General features: G+C 47.2%; 1 protein-coding gene across 4 annotated transcripts in view; it reads right to left on the reverse strand.

The window, feature by feature from the left end:
* The window catches only part of PIP5K1B (phosphatidylinositol-4-phosphate 5-kinase type 1 beta), a 323529-nt gene that overhangs the window by 272310 nt on the left and 34621 nt on the right, over positions 1-16598 (reverse strand). Inside the window, exons 1-2 of one of the 4 annotated variants that reach the window (XM_059141851.1) lie at positions 14709-14769; positions 14405-14563 (exon numbers count right to left, since the gene is read on the reverse strand). The exons of 2 other annotated variants lie outside the window; for them this stretch is intronic. The gene's annotated coding sequence lies outside the window, so the exon portion shown is untranslated. Of the gene's footprint in view, positions 1-14404; positions 14564-14708; positions 14770-16598 lie in introns of those variants that run through there. One more of the 4 variants, XM_059141850.1, reaches the window with a different exon arrangement.

Here is a 16598-nt window from a genome sequence, read left to right on the forward strand (position 1 = left end):
AGATCAGAAGTAGGCAGAGAGGCAGAGAGAGAGAGGAGGAAGCAGGCTCCCTGCTGAGCAGAGAGCCTGAAGCGGGGCTCGATCCCAGGACCCCAGGATCATAACCTGAGCCAAAGGCAGAGGCTTTAACCCACTAAGCCACCCAGGCGCCCCTCCAAATTTTTTCTTTTACAGATATTTAAGAGTTCGGTGGTGCATAGAGTACAAGTACAAATCACCTAGGACCTAAAAGAAAAGGTGTTTATTTATAAAACTTATCCGTCACCTTTTAGTCACAGAACTCCAGGCAAATACAGTTACTGTTTCCAGAGTGGAACTGTTGGACGTCAAGAAGGCCACACACCAATAACTTATTATCAACTATACCTTATTTGGAGAAGAAAGAGACTGGATTTGCCAAGGTACTGTAGGAAGAAAACCACAAATCATGTGTGATGGCAAAACACTAGTGACATTCCCTTTGAAGTCAGAAACTGAATAAGGATGCTTCCGATCACTTCGGTTATTTGAATATTTTTCTACAAGTGTCTGCCAAAGCAGTACAGAATTATAATGGGAAGTAGAAGATGTAATGAACACTATTTGGAAATATAATAATCAGTCCACTTCATCAAATCCAGTGGAATCATCAAAAAAAAAAAAAAAAAACAAATCAGAGCCAAAGCATAACAATTAATAGTGTCCTTAATTTGTGGAAATGACCACCTAGAAATATAATGGAGACCATATCCACATTTATAAAAAAAAAAAAACAAAAACAAGTTAGCCAATGAATAGGAATACATTTAAAGAGAGGGACAGAGAGCCAACCAAGGAAACCCACGAAACATTAGTGTGGGACACAAACGAGACTCCAAGAAACGAAATCTTGTGCGATCCTACGTACTGTGGAAGTCTAATCGTGAAGATTACAGTCTCCCCCCAGTAAATTCCAAAAGTAGTTCCGTTACCATTACTACCTCCTTGGACATTTTCTCTAGGACTTGATAAAATTACTCTAAATTTCCTTTAGAAGAATTGCCAAAAACAGTCAACAAATCTGGGGTGAAGAGGATGAATAACTAGAGACTACACGACCAGATATGTCACCCAAGGGTGCGGAACTGAACAGCGATGGGAACTGAAACGCATTCGGTTCCTAGCAGCAAACTGTTGAAGGACGGTCTAGAACTCCGCATGTAATTCACACAACATTTCAAATCAACACAAGAAAGATGAATGATTAAATCAGGTTGGTTAACTGGCTATTCATTTTGGAAAAGATGAAGTTGGATCCCCGTCTCTCATCTGACCCCAAAATAAATTTCAGATGCAGGAGAATTTAAGAATGAAGCCACCAAAGCACTAGAAGAAAATTAAAGTAATATTTATGTAATAATGGGGTGCAAGAGACCGACGCATGACAGAGGCCAAACCTCTACAGAAAAGTGTTAATCAATTTGAGAGCATAAAATGTCAATCTTTGAGAAAATCTACTAAACACAAAACCAAAAGGCAGGCAAATTGAAGAAAATACTTGCAACGTACGGCAGAAAGGGGTCTTACAACCTTAACCAAAAAAGAGTTGGTATCCATTAACTTAAAATTTTGCTTTTAAAAATAGGCAAGCGACATGAGACAATTTATGAAGAAATGACACAAATGGCCAAAAATATTCAAATGTACCTAAAGTCAAACATATGCACATTAAAACAGGAGTCAGTGCTTTTAAATATCAATGTGTCCAAGATTTTTAAAAAGTGAATACAACAAGTGTTTTAAAACAAGGAGGGAATTGGTCAGTCCCACTGCCGGTCTAAATCTAGATAGATACTAGTTTGCCAGAGAAAAATGTGGCCATGTGCATTTAAAAAACACTATCATGGGCGTCTGGGTGGCTCAGTGGGTTAAGCTGCTGCCTTCGGCTCAGGTCATGATCTCAGGGTCCTGGGATCGAGTCCCGCATCGGGCTCTCTGCTCAGCAGGGAGCCTGCTTCCTCCTCTCTCTCTCTGCCTGCTTCTCTGCCTGCTTGTGATCTCTCTCTGTCAAATAAATAAAATCTTAAAAAAAAAAAAAAAACACTATCATTTTGTAACCCGCACTGATCCCGTAATCACATTTTAAGGAATTTATCCCATGGAAATGACTAGAGATGTTTAAAGCTTATTTATAGTATTTATTACACTTAATGATTAAAACACATTTCCAGCACTAATAATCCATACACATTATGCTATGCCCACTAAAAATGCAATCATTAGGGGCACCTGGGTGGCTCAGTGGGTTAAGCCTCTATCTTCAGCTCAGGTCATGATCTCAGGGTCCTGGGATCGAGTCCCGCATGAGGCTCTCTGCTTAGTGCGGAGGGGAGCCTGCTTTCCCCTCTCTCTCTCTGCCTGCCTTTCTGACTACTTGGGATCTCTCTGTCCAATAAATAAAATCTTTTTTAAAATGCAATCATTAAAAACGTTAGAGAAAACTAGTGACAGAAAATATGTACATGCCATCTCAAGTTTTTAAAAACATGCATTTTATAAATATTTATATATTTTTATACATTTCATATATTTTATATTTTATTTATTATGTATCATACATATTGTATATTTTTATGCTATATGTTCTATATAAATATAAATATAGATATTTTTTAAGTAAACTCTACACCCAAAGTGGGGGGGCTGAACTCATGACCCGGAGATTGGGAGTCACACACCCATCTTGTTTTTAAGAAGTAGATTGTAAAGCAGTACGTCCCTTATGATTCTTTAAGAAGATGTGCAAGTAAATGCACACAGGGAACACTAAAGGATCCCTACGAAAATTGTTAAAATTATTATGAGTTGTGAGGTGGAGAGATTTCACCTTCTTTTATGATGCACATGTTCTAAATTTTCTGCATGAGTGATGTATTCCTTTTCTACTACTAAGTTTGTAATTTTTAGGCAAAGCAGATTACAGGAGATTTTCCCGGGAGAAGACTTCATGAAGAGAAGAACCGGAAACGGCAGACCGGAAGCCTCTCGTAGCATTACCTTAGCCATCACGCTCAGGCACTGGATTTTATTTTTAGGGAGTCTTTAGTGCCCACACTTTCTCCCGCTGCCTGCTCTGCCTGGGTAGTTTCTGTTTTTTTAAAATTTGTTTTCTTTCCCCTTTGTTTTCACCGAAACAAAATAAAACAAACCAAAAACCTACCTTGTTTATTTTGGACACAGCTGCTGTCCCCATTTTTATGTTCCCTTATGCTGAAGATCCTGCTTCCTACAATGGCCCTTTCAAACTTTCTAGACTCAACCCATCATACTTTGTTATACTGACCTTTTTTAAAAAAGATTTTATTTATCTATTTGACACAGAGAGAGAGATCGCAAGTAGGCAGAAAGGCAGGCAGAGAGAGAGGGAGAAGCAGGCTCCCTGCTGAGCAAGGAGGCCTGATGTGGGACCCGACCCCAGGACCCCAGGATCATGACCTGAGCCAAAGGCAGATGCTTAACGGACTGAGCCACCCAGGCGTTCCTGTTATACTGAACTTAAAGTGACAGTAGAATTCTTCTCCGAATTCCAGTTAACACCCTTTCCCTCCTCTTCCATGGCCATATTCCTTCCTTCCACATTCTTTTCCAACTACTGCCAAGAAAACAGTATGAGGTATAAAATTAGGATTTATATAAAGAACCTGCAGTTCCGCCCCCCACCCCCGTCAACATGTTTCTTCAGCTCAAACCCGACCAACCAGCTAATCACTAAGTGGGCAGGTGGCATCAAAAGGAACCGCAGAAGGACACCTAGTCCAGTCCCTGGCCCCTGTAGCGGGGAAGCACCACTTCTCCCCCTTGACAGGTGCACTAGCAGAAACTCCGAGAAGAACTGGCTGAAACACACATTAGTTACGTGGTAGCAAGAGAAGGAATGGAACATGGGTCTTATATTTCTAGAAACAGGATTTTCCACAGAATCGGGTTGTCAGATTCTTGAGAGAGAGGAAAGAAAGTAGAACAAAAAGGAGACCAAATCATATTCCAATGGCTACGGGGGAATGAACTACCTACAGATGTTTTCACAAAATATGAAGTTAGAAAACTGCACCCCGGGAACAGAGGGAACCCTGTGCACTATGGGTGGGATCGCAAATGGGTGCGCCGCTGGGGAAAACAGCATGGGGGTTCTTCAAAAAATGAGAAAGCACTACAGCAAGATTCAGCAATTCCACTTCTGGGAATACACCTGAAGGAGATAACACCGTACGTCCAAGAGACAGCTGCACCCACATGTTCCCAACATTATCTACGACAGCCAAGTGTGGAAACAACCTAAGTTTCCACCAGTGAATCAGTGGACAAAGAAGATGTGGTGTACACACACACACACACAGACGCATACATGTACACACAGATACATATGGAGACACAGACACATACATGTACAGACACACATGTACACACAGAGACACAGAAACATACATGTACACAGACACACGTACACACAGACACATGTACACACAGAGACACACACATACATGTACACACAGACACACACATGTACACACCGACACATGCACACACCAGACACACCCACATACATACCCACGTACACACACACACAGAGTGCTACTCTACCATAAAAAGGAAAAAATTCTTCCATTTAAGACAACAAAGGTGGACTTTGAGGCATTATGCTAAGTGAAAGAAGTCCTATACTATATGATCTCATTTATATGTGGAATCTAGAAAGAAAGAAACAAACAAACAAACAAAATCATAGAAAAAGAGGCCAGACTTGTCTTTGCCAGAGGTCGGCTTTGGGGGATGCAGAACTGGATGCAGGTGGTCAGAAGGCACACACTCTCAGTGATCAGATAAACAGGAACTGGGGAGGTAATGTGTCATGGGATGACTGTAGCTCACACAGCCATATGGTACCCTGGAAAGTTGTTAAGACAGTATTTACTAAGGGTTCTTATCACAAGGAAAACACCAATTCTTTTTCTTTTGCTGTATCCAACAGATACTAATGAAACTTCTTGCTGTCATCACTGCATGATATACATAAGTTAAATAATGATGCTGCCTACTTTACAATTACAGGCGGCTGTAGGTCAACTGCGTCCCGATAAAACTGGGTGAGGCAGGGAAGACACAACACCTCTGCCTTGCCACTACCTGTATGAGTGACACAACTCTCTGGGCCCAGGTCACTCAACTCAGAGCACAGTGAACTTCAAGATCGCTAATATGGCGCAGTTCAAATTCACTTCCACTGACCTATTACATCCTCAAGTTATGGCAACACAGGAAACAGCATACAATCCATTCAAGCCCCATTTATTGGGCAGCTACCATGGACAAGATACTATGATGGATACTGTGGGGATACAGCTCTGGCTTCTGCCTATGTAACCAATACAGAAGGACTGAATTTTATTAACAAGCCACCAGGCACCAAGTGTTGGCTCTCGGACACATTCAACTCTTAATACACTTGTAAAGTTAGAGAGAAGTTATTCCATATGGACTGACCTATGGATTCATTCATTCATTGATTCATTCTGAGAAAGAGCAGAGCAAGGGGGCACGCACTAGAGGGATAGTGGGGAAGAATCCTCAAGCAGACTCCCAGCTGAGCGCAGAGCCTGATGCAGGACTTGATCCCACAGCCCATGAGATCATGACCTGAGCTGAAACCAAGAGTCAGATGCTCAACCAACTGAGCCACCCAGGTGCCCTAAGACTGCCTTATTCTTCAGTAATGGTCTTGAAGAGTAGAGAAGGAGACGGGAGATCTGGGTTTTAGCTCTGGCACCGTCAGAAATTTTATGTTCATTTTTAATAATTTCATGTATTTAGTTATTTAGAGAGACAGTGTGCATATGAGTGGGGAGGAGGCAGAGGGAAAGGGAGAGAGAATCTCAAGCAGACTCTGCACTGGGCACAAAGACCCACTCAGGGCTCAATCCCATACCCCAAGATCAGGACCTGCATAGAAATCAGGAGTTGGATGCTCAACTGATTCAGCACCCCCAGGTGCCCCTGGAAATTCATTTTTAGAGAAAAGAAGAAGGTAAAATTCACATAACATCAAACCAACCATTTTCAAGTGAGTGATTCCATGGCACTCGCCACCGTGACAGTGTGGTGAGATCGCCACCTCCGTGGGCTCCAGGGCTTTCTCCTGGCGGGGCAGCAGGGCCTCCCAGAGATGTTCTGTTCCTGGCTCCCACCATTTCCCAATCAAGTCTTTGACTCCCGAGGACCGTCTGCAGTCATTCAGCATCACTGGGCAACTCGTTCTACTCCATCATCCAATAAAAGCCCAGCTCAGCGTCTACCAGGCTGTTGAAGAGCCATACTATTACCCACAAAAGTCAATCAATGGGACCATCGAGAATAGCTAATTCATCACTTTTTTTAAATAGCTGGACTTTTATTACCCAAATTAGACACTGCCTCTACTTCAATCTGCGTTTGTGAAAGTTTGCACAGAGTACTCCCAGCTCGCAAGAGGCCGGCTCACGGGCCCTCTGTGTGACTCGCCTTCTGCAGGCAGAGCTCGTCAGAGCAATGTTTGCATGTATCTGAAAAAGACAATTACAATTACCATAAATATGTACATATAACCTCAGAATTTTTCTACATACTAATTGGAAAATGTAACCACCAGCCTTTTCTGAGGATTTACGACGCTCTAGACACAAGTCTAAATGCTTTTGATGTGTAATTTCATTTAATTCTCACGAAGGTCATGAGGAGGGTGAGGCTTGGAGACGTTCAGCAACTTGCCCCAAATCATCCACGATATACATGGAGAGTCAGAATTAAAAAGATTGCCTGTTTGACGTAAGGAGCAGTGCCCTGACGTGGTGCACATGTCCTTCCCCAGGACTGCACTGCTCATAATCATCCCCGAACCAGTCCCATGAAGAATTCCCACGGCAGCTGGGATAAACCAAAGCCGCAGGGCTTAACCTTCAAAAAGACACTCCCAGACAGTTGGTGGAGAAGGAGCAGAGGTTCAGGACCTGTGAAAGAATCGGCTATTCCAGCTGTTCACCGTGGAGCCGCATTAGCAAACGGCAGTTTCCATCCACAAAGACATTTTCATTCGCCCCCGTGAAAATATTAAAAAATGTTCCCACCCCAATCCAGACCGCATCCTGTCCCCGGCGCCCATCGAGCACTCCCAAGCCCTCCCGCCTGAGACTGCGTGTTTCCACCCGCCTCTGTGCTCTTCCATTCACTTATTCATGACGCGTATTATTAGGATTCTGTGCTAGAATGCAAGCTCATTGAGAACAGGAAATCTTTGTTGTTATTCACTGGTATCCCCCCAGTGCTTAGAGACACAATGGCTCAAACCACAGTCGGAGCACATTCCTCTTCCTTACAAAAGTAGATGATGGTATCTATTCAAAACACTTTCTAACATTTCACCAAAGACTGCTAAACGCTGCTAAATATTTCGCACTTTTGAATAGAGACACTGACACATCTCTAAGTGGATGCCACAGCCACGTCACCAAGGAGAAAGCTGCAATTACAGGATAATAGGACCATCCCTGGCAGATGGAAGGGGGTTTTCTTGTGGTTACAGCGCAGCCAGGGGATTATCCGAAGAGTTCAGTGAGTGAGCTCGGCAGACCAGGCAATCCAAGCATGCAAGCCAAGCCAGGATTCCCCAACTCTCAGGTGCAGCGTTGGGGGGCCGGGGGACAGAAGGGGCAGGTCACGAAAGAAGGATGTTTCATTGCAAACACTGAGCTTTATCAGACAAGCTACTGTTTGGGAAAGGTTTTAAAGACCCATGTCGTTTCTATCATGGAAACGACACAAAATAGCGTAATAAACTAGTGTGGCAGAGCATGGGTTAATAAGGGCTTTCCTTCATTCAACACTCTCCTAGGTACGCGGCACTCTTTTCAGATCTTTGTGTACATCACGAGAATACCTCCGTGACCACCCTGTGATGTAGGTACCATTATTATTGTCGAGATAATGAAACTGAGGCTCAGAGAGGTTGTCTAACCTACTTGGGAACACACAGCTCTGGAGTGGTACTGCAGGGATCGAACCTAGGTTAGTGGTTCTCTGCCCCGGGCGGTATCTGGCAATGTCCGGAGACTTTTCTTGTTATCACAACTGGAAAGAAGGTGCTTCTAGCATCTAGTTGGGTAGAGATGCTTCAGAACATCCTACAAGGCAAAGGATAGCCCCACAACGAACTATCTGGCCCTGGATGTCAACAGTGACCAGGTTGAGAAACACGGCTCGGGAGCTACCACTTCTAACCCGTGGATGCGAAGTCTGAGTAACGCCGTCTCTAACAGGAGGACAGAAGGGAGGAAAGCTCAGGGCACAGCTGAAGTGCACGTGTTTCCTGAGACACTGCACACATGATGACAGACTCGGTGGCGTCAAACAACACAAATGTATTCCTTCACCCCTCTGGAGTCCGGAAGTCCAAAACCAGGATTACCAGGGCTGAAACCGAAGCGTCAGCGGCGCCATGCTCCCTCGGCAGGTTCTATGGGAGAAGTCAGCCCTTGCTTTTTCCAGCTTCTAGATGTTTCCGGCACTGGCACTCCTTGGCTGGTGGCCACATCATTTCACTTTCTACCTCCACCTTCTCACAACCTTCCCCTCTCTGTGTCTATGTACCAACCATGCACACTTGTCTCCAGGTGTCGCCCCCCACCCCCAGCCTCTGGTATGAGGAGCTCTGTGATTCCAGGTAGGCCCGTACAGCAAAGACTCCCCCCCCCGCCACCAAATACGTAACACAGGTTCCAGGGATTAGGAAATGGCTATTTCTGGAGAGCGATTTTTCAGCCTGCCACGAGTAGATAACATCACTTCCAAGAGGGCACTTTATGTCACGTGCCCAAGGACCCATGTCTAACACTCGGTGGAGGTGGGACTTGAACCCAGCTGTGTCCACCTCTGAAGCTCATTCTCTTTATAACACGCCACCTTCAAAGGCTGAAGAACAGACCTTAAACCAACAGGTCCCCACCGAGGGAGGGGGGTCAAGAAATACCCACATGGGCTTTTAAGCTCTTCCAGTAAAAACCATGAAATCCCACATGTCCATGATGAGAGATTCTTGGCAATACTTGCATCCATTTATTCTCTTGACATACTCTAATGAACCTTTCTTGTTTCCAAGGAGGGGTCTTCTTTCCAAAATATTAGTTGTAATCCTTGTATAGAACAGGCTATGGCTTTCTTCTGGAGTCCTAAGTAATATGCAACAGACTACAGCTTTAACTGAACAAGGACCTTTAGGATTTGTACATTATAACGGACTGAAGCCCCAAGCTTCCTAAGAGAGGAAGGTATGGCCAGTGAAGAGGGTAGGTCTGTAGGTGGGTCAAGTGCCAAAGCTTTCATAACCCCAGGAATTTCTGACATTAAAAATACTGGGTTTCGGGGCGCCAGGGTGGCTTAGTGGGTTAAAGCCTCTGCCTTCGGCTCAGGTCATGATCCCAGGGTCCTGGGATCGAGCCCCGCATCGGGCTCTCTGCTCAGTGGGGAACCTGCTTCCCCTTCTCTCTCTGCCTGCCTCTCTGCCTGCTTGTGATCTCTGTCAAATAAATAAATAAAATCTTTTAAAAAAAATACTGGGTCTGCAGCCAGAAGGAAATACTGACACCTGCTACCACATGGGTGAGCCTTGAAAACATATGCTAAGCAAAAGAAGCCAAACCCAAAGGATACATTGTGTGATTCCATTTCTATGAAATACCCAGGACAGTCCAATCCACAGAAACAAAAAGCAGATTAGCTGCCCAGGGCTACGGGGAACAGGTTCTAGGGAGTGACTGCTTAGAGACAGGTGGTTTTATTTTGGAGTGATGGAAATGTTTCAGAATTAGATGGTGGAGGCTGCCACTTTTTTTTCACTTTGCAATGGTGAAACGGAGGTTGTGTGAATTTCACGTCAATGAAAGTAAGAATAAGTAGAGGCCTCTATGCTAAAGCAAGCGACCTTGGAGCAGACAAACCACTTCTTTACAATGTAATAGGCAACCATATTCTGGTTCCGACCCTGGAGCTCCGATCCTGGCGGACAAATCTGGATTTATTTTACGTGACCCTGGACGGAATCCATCTTCTGCTACTCTCTCTTTGTTGGGCTTTGACAAGGAGGCTTAAGGAACTGGAGTCAAAAAAGTCCATATTCACTTTTTAACTTTCGCCAAGAAACTACGAAATACTTGCTGTTAAAAAAGGGGGCGGGCACCTGGGTGGCTCAGAGGGTTAAGCCTCTGCCTTCGGCTCAGGTCCTGACCTCAAAGGTCCTGGGATTGAGCCCCACATTGGGCTCTCTGCTCAGCAGGGAGCCTGCTTCCCCATCTCTCTCTGCCTGCCTCTCTGCCTACTTGTGATCTGTCAAATTAAATAAAATCTTAAAAAAAAAAAAAGTTATATCATGCTGACCTTACAGTCGGGCAATATCCCGAATCCACACTTTACCTCCTGTGTTCCTAAAATAAGGTGCCGACTTGCCTTTTCCCATAAAAGAGACCAACGAGAGAATAAAATGAAAATGTTCGGTTGACTCTGGAGCACATGTCAAATGTAAGACATTACCAGTCGTGTAAATAGTGATCACCATCCAAAAGCCAGCATCAGGAGAAACGCGGCCATGTTGCAGAGAACACTCTGAAGACGTCGCAGTCACCACTAACCAGTGAAACTGATGGTCTGTTACTGTATGATCAACACACAGTAATTACGGAACCGACTGTCAACAGCTGCGGTTTCAATTGGATAATAACCAGATAGGACACACCAGAAGAATGTGTACTCAGGAGATAAGACTCTCTCCTCCTGAAGCAAGTCTATGCACAGGTCAGCGCCCCAGAGAGTCTGGGCTGCCCCGAGGGGCCTCAAACGGAGGAAAACATGTCAAAGGAAGAATGTGAGGTTCTTGGACTTGGGGTGGGGTGAGGAAGGTCTATGGAGTGACAGGAGGAAAGGAGGAAAGAGAAGGCAACCGCCCAACCTAGTTCAAGCCTGCCACCTTCCTTCAAAATCCGGCTTCTGCTTCTCCCCGGGGAGGAAGACCTTCCCATCAGCCATGAACTTCCAGCCATGCAGGTCAAGGACAGGGATACACTGTTCTCCTGCTGCTGCAACTGCAAGAAAAACGCTCTTGCTCTGTGCCATGCGAGACGGGCTCTGGACTCTTCATCCCACACCAAGGCTAAGCTGCTGTGGGCCTGCTCTGAGGGCAGAGGACAGCTGGGACAAGAGGGACAGCAGAGGAGACAGAAGAGGAGAAGCCCAGGATGGAGCTGGGAGTGCAGAGCTCTGGGCCATGCTGGCCATTAAGTTAGGGAGCCCACACCTAACTTCTCCTCCTTGGTGTACTTATCTGTAAAATGAGGTGCTGGCCCTACTCTGCTAGCCTTAAACCAAGGGGACTGAAGTAAGAGTTGGTAGGGGGGTGGCGGGGGGTAATAATGACCAGAAAAGTATACCCCAGAAGTTAAGGCTCTTCTCCATACTGCCTAAACTCTACTCGAGCGTCCCATGTGACCACGCCCCACCCCCCGAAGATGAGCGTTCCCGTGAAAGCAGAGATCCATTTGGGAAATCAGAGCTTAAACAATGTTGACTTTTTCATTCATGCCTTCATTCATTTACTCAACAAATATTTAGTGGGCACCAATTAGGAACATGTTGCTGAACAGAACAGGCAGGGCTTTTCCTTCATGGGGCTTACAACCTGATGGGAGAGAGAGAGAGATCCTTAATAGTCCACGTAATTTGTATTTTGAAAAGGTATCTTCCATACTATGTGCTAGGAAGGAAATAAAGAGGAGAATGCAGAGGCAGGGACTTAAGGGGTGATCTACTTAGGTGGTGGTCTTTTCTGGGGGCATCCTGAAAGCTCAGAGGGAGCCAGCATTGCAAAGAAGGAACAGGGAGCTGGCAGCGAGCTCTCGGCGGGGAGATTCGGCGTGAGCACAGGCCCTGCGGCAGGAAGGTCAGGAGAGGAAGAGGCTAGAGCAAGGAAGGCAGGACACCTGGAACCCTCTTTTATGGTGTGTGTCTTGTGAACCTACCAGAGTAGGGCGTAGGATAAGCACTGCTTCCCAAAAAAGTATCCCAGGATGGTTAACACGGACATGTCCACTAAGCCCGTAAGATAAGACTAGGTATCTGATTCAAAGCGAAGTGCCAGGCCTGGATACTGATTTGGCCAAGTCACTGATTTGGACCCCACCCACAGTGAGGGTGCAAACGTGTCAGGCCTCCGGAGGCTAACAGGAGGAATGACTGAATCAGGTCACCTGCAGTCTCGTCCTAGAGCAGAAGACTAGGGAAGAGGTGGGAGTCCCTGCCGGACCCTCTGCAGCCCAGGGAGGGGCTTCACAGGGGTCGGCTGGGGACCACGAGACCCCATCGTGCGGGAGACACCACCAGCTAGCTGGTGACCGCCGGCTGAACGCTGACCGACAAGCCAAAGGACACAGAACCGCCACTGGGATTACACCGCGATCCCTGAATGTGAGAGGACAAAGGATGTGGTAGTCTCTGCCATCGCCCAGACTTGGAGTCACGCCAAGAGCCTGTGTATGGGGCTCTGTCAGGCTCCGCCCGCCAAGGGCCAGGGGGACAGCAATGGGACTCAGCAGACACAACAAATGGGCCAGTGGTCTTTTTCCAGAGACGGAGACAGCAGGAGCAACGAGCAGCCAAACCAAGGCGGCTGGAGGCAAGAGGTCCCCGAGGACAGGGTGAGGCCATCTCCGAGGAATCCCCCAAGCAGGCTTCTAAGAGCCACGAGAATGAAGTCAGGAGCTCCAATGACGACAACGTGATACTGGACACTTATGTATGTGGCGCATTAAAATGGGACGCTTTATAAAGCAAGAGTCGTCGGAATGCTCACGTGATGGGTTTTCCTCCAGAAACCGGGGAAACGGCTTTCTGGCTGAGTAACTTTTAATGGGAGAGCGAGCGCCGGAGCCAGGCTGTGTTTTGAAGGCGTCCTGTGACGTCTGTCTGTCTGTCCGAGGCAAAGGACACCTGTCACCTCCTCGCGGCAGCGCGGTTCGTGGGAAACAGACGATGCAAAATGAGGTCCGCCGTGCCTGCCCTTGAACACCAGGCTCCCCTCGGGATGCCGCCATCCCTCACGGAGTCAAGGAGGACCTTCCACCTCTGCAGTGACCGGGGGAGTGCCCTCCTGCCCCCAGCAGACACTCGCAGGCCCCATACCCTGTGGCTCTTCCAGAAACACAAACGCGGTTCAGGGAGGGACCCCCCACCCCTGCCCTCAGCTCCGATCCTCCTGTAACAGGCTCCAACCGAGTTCCCCCATTTCAAGCCTCGTGAGTGTGGTCCCCAGGTGTCATCCTAAGAGGATTCCTTCCACGGTGATCCAGCGGAGAAGCCCAGAGCCCCGACTCCCACCCAGCAGCGAACCCCAGGATACCAAGCACGAGACGGGGCCCAAGTCCCTGCATTCATTCTCGCCTTGTCATATGGGTCGCAGTAAAGTCAGACCGGGGTGGGGCATGACTGTATCTCCGTGGGCCCTTGACGATGAACACACACCGGCTGAGACGTTCCGTTACTAGAAGTAACGCTCACCCAATCCGTACCAGGTAGAACAGATTCTTCTTCACACGTAAGCCCTACTTCTTACAGGAGCACATTTAAAACCGAGCTCATGGTAAAAGATATTTCTGGGGGTGCCTGGGTGGCTGGCTCAGTCAGTGAAGCATTGGTCTTCAGCTCAGGTCATGATCTCCTGGGATCGAGCCCCGCATCAGGCTCTCTGCTCAGCCTGGAGCCTGCTTCTCCCTCTGCCTCTGCCCTTCCCCCTGCTCATGCTCATTCTCTCTCTCTCTCTCCCTCCCCATCTTTAAGAAATTTAAAAAAAAAAAAAAAAAGATGTTTCTTGGCCTGCTGTCCACTAGATTCTCAGACCGAAGGCAGGGACAGTGTCTCATTCATTTTGTGTCCCCTGAGGCCTGGCATGGAATGTATGTACAGAAGAGGGTTCAAAAATCAATGGCTAAAAAACAAATGAACAAATGAATGGATATCCTGGCTCACACTTTAAGCTAGATTCATGTGAATACTGCCATTAAATATGTGATAGAGAGAGAGGGAGAGAGACAGGGGCCTGCTACCCACCACTGCTGACTACTCCATTCTATTCCCCACAGATGATTTGTGGTATGTTTACTTGAATCTTGTAATTGGATACCTCAGTGTCATCTGACACAAAACCCTCTCCTCAGGCTCATCTTTCCACAGAGTCTGAGAGCAGGCCCACGACCCCAGCACTCCCACTGAGAAAGAGGGAAAAGCTCCATCGTGGTCCATGACTCCATGCGTGAGAGTTCAACATTTCGGGTCTCTCAGAACAAGGAACACAGATCTATGGAAAGGAATTAATGTTCACCTCTCTTGTGGAAGGACCTTTGGGGGCGAAGCAGCGAGAAGGCAGGCTGGCGAGGACAGGGCTGGGAGACATCGGACACCAGGGAAGAAAGGTCACAAGACTTGGGGTTGGACAGGTCTGCAGTCACGTGCTGGCTCTGCCGGGCCTCGGCTTCCCCACCTGTAAAACGGAGGCAACATGGCCCACCTCACACAACCATTGCGAGGAGGACCAGGGAACCTGTGGAGGCTCTGAGGGGGGCAGTCTGAATCCACAGGACTTTCCTCACTATTATCGACACACACAGTGAATGGCATACACCCACCTGCATTTTTAAGGACGATTTGACCTGTGGGTGTTCGCACCTCAAAGGAGTGGAGATCCACAGCTCCGCTGTTCGGAACTTGGAATGCTCCTTCCCATAGAAACAATGCCATAAATCACAGAATTTTAGAACTGGAGGGAGCCTCTGAGAGCACCTGGTCGAGTTCCCACTCAACGGACTATTTCCTACTGCAGACGTCCTGGCGTGCGCAAGCCCACCAAAACCAATGTAACCGGTGATGTCGTGGAGATACTACACACACACACACACCCACCAACAGAAAGAGACTTTAAAATAGTCCCCATTCACCTTCCCAAGTTCTTCTGAACTCCATTATCTTCCAACTTAGCAGCTCACTGAAGAAGCGACACACACACACACGACACACACGTTTCTAACTTCTTGAAACCTACCCTGCCCCTCCCCACACCCAGCAACAGCCACAAAAAACTTCCAGCTACTCTGCGATAAGGACTTTATCTGCAGCATGAACAAAATGCAACAGCCCCCCCCCCGCAGAGGGGGGGGAGTGGGGGAGGGGTGTCAAAGGCAGCAAGAGGTGGGGCGGAGGAGGGCACAGGAAGGCAAGGCTTGATGACCAACCTTCCCTCCAACCTCCCTTCGCCCTGCAACGGCCTTCTTTGACCTGGTCATGCACAAAGAGATCATCTGAGATCCCGATGGGTCCCGTGCACTGTCACACGAACTCTGACCCCCGGCTGTGCCCCCCTGGCCCCCCGGCCCCCTGCAGTGGGCGGCAAGAAGGCACGGAGGGCTCTGGGGTCTTCCTACTGCTTATTCTTTGGACTGGCCAAGGCTGGCTCTCCATACGCATGCGGGATGTCTGCAAGCCAAGTGTGTTTAACTCAGAGAGTGCCCAAACTATGGTGTCTGATAGGGAAGTTCAAAAGAAACCACAGAATGACCAAGGCTATCTAGTCTTACATGAAGCCTCACAGCACTGCTCCGACAACACGAGATGATGCTCATGGTACAATGTTATGCAAAACAAAAATCACCTGACACAATCCTATGCATGGTAGGACCCCAGTGTATATGCACACACTATGTTATGCCCACATTCTCACAGGCCTCTGGCTTTTCAGAAAAGTTATTTATCTATCTATCTATCTATCTATTTGAAAGGGAGACAGAGCACAAGCCCGGGAAGGAGCAGAGGGAGAGGGAGAAGCAGGCTCCTTGCTGAGCAGCGAAACCTGATGTGGGGGCTTGATCCCCAGACCCCAGGATCATGACCGGAACTGAAGGCAGACGCTCGGCCCACTGGGCCACCCAGGCACCCCTCTTAGCTATACCTGTCTAAAATGAAGATTGGATGGAAATACTTCAAAATATGAATAGCTATTTTGCTGTGTGATAGAAATACAGGTTATCTATTTTTTCTTAATAATTTTCTGTACTTCCAAGTCTGGTGAAATGGGCAAGTAATTGTATAATGAGGTGAAATGGCATTTAGGAACACTGATTAGACGGGCACCTGGGTGGCTCAGTAGGTCAAGTGGCTGCCTTCGGCTCGGATCCTGATCATGGGGTCCTGGGATGGAGCCCTGTCGGGCTCTCTGCTCAGTGAGGAACCTCCTCTCCCTCTGCCCCTCCCCTTGCCCATGCTCTCTTTCTCACTCTCTCTCTCTCAAATAAATAAAATCTTTTTTTAAAAAAAAGTACTGGTTAGATACCATAAAGCAAAAATGTCTTTTGAAATGACCTAATTCCATATTTTTCCCAATCCCCCCCAATTATGCAGGTCAAACACCTCTGGACCCTCAAGTGACTTGCCCACCTGAAGTCTTACAACTAGTAGACAACTGAGCCAAATCATAGCCTGAACTCAGATCTTGTGACATTTATGGCCTGGGCCCCTCCCATGAT

The sequence above is a fragment of the Mustela lutreola genome, chromosome 12 (genome assembly GCF_030435805.1).
Source record: "Mustela lutreola isolate mMusLut2 chromosome 12, mMusLut2.pri, whole genome shotgun sequence".
Taxonomy (NCBI): Eukaryota; Metazoa; Chordata; class Mammalia; order Carnivora; family Mustelidae; genus Mustela; species Mustela lutreola.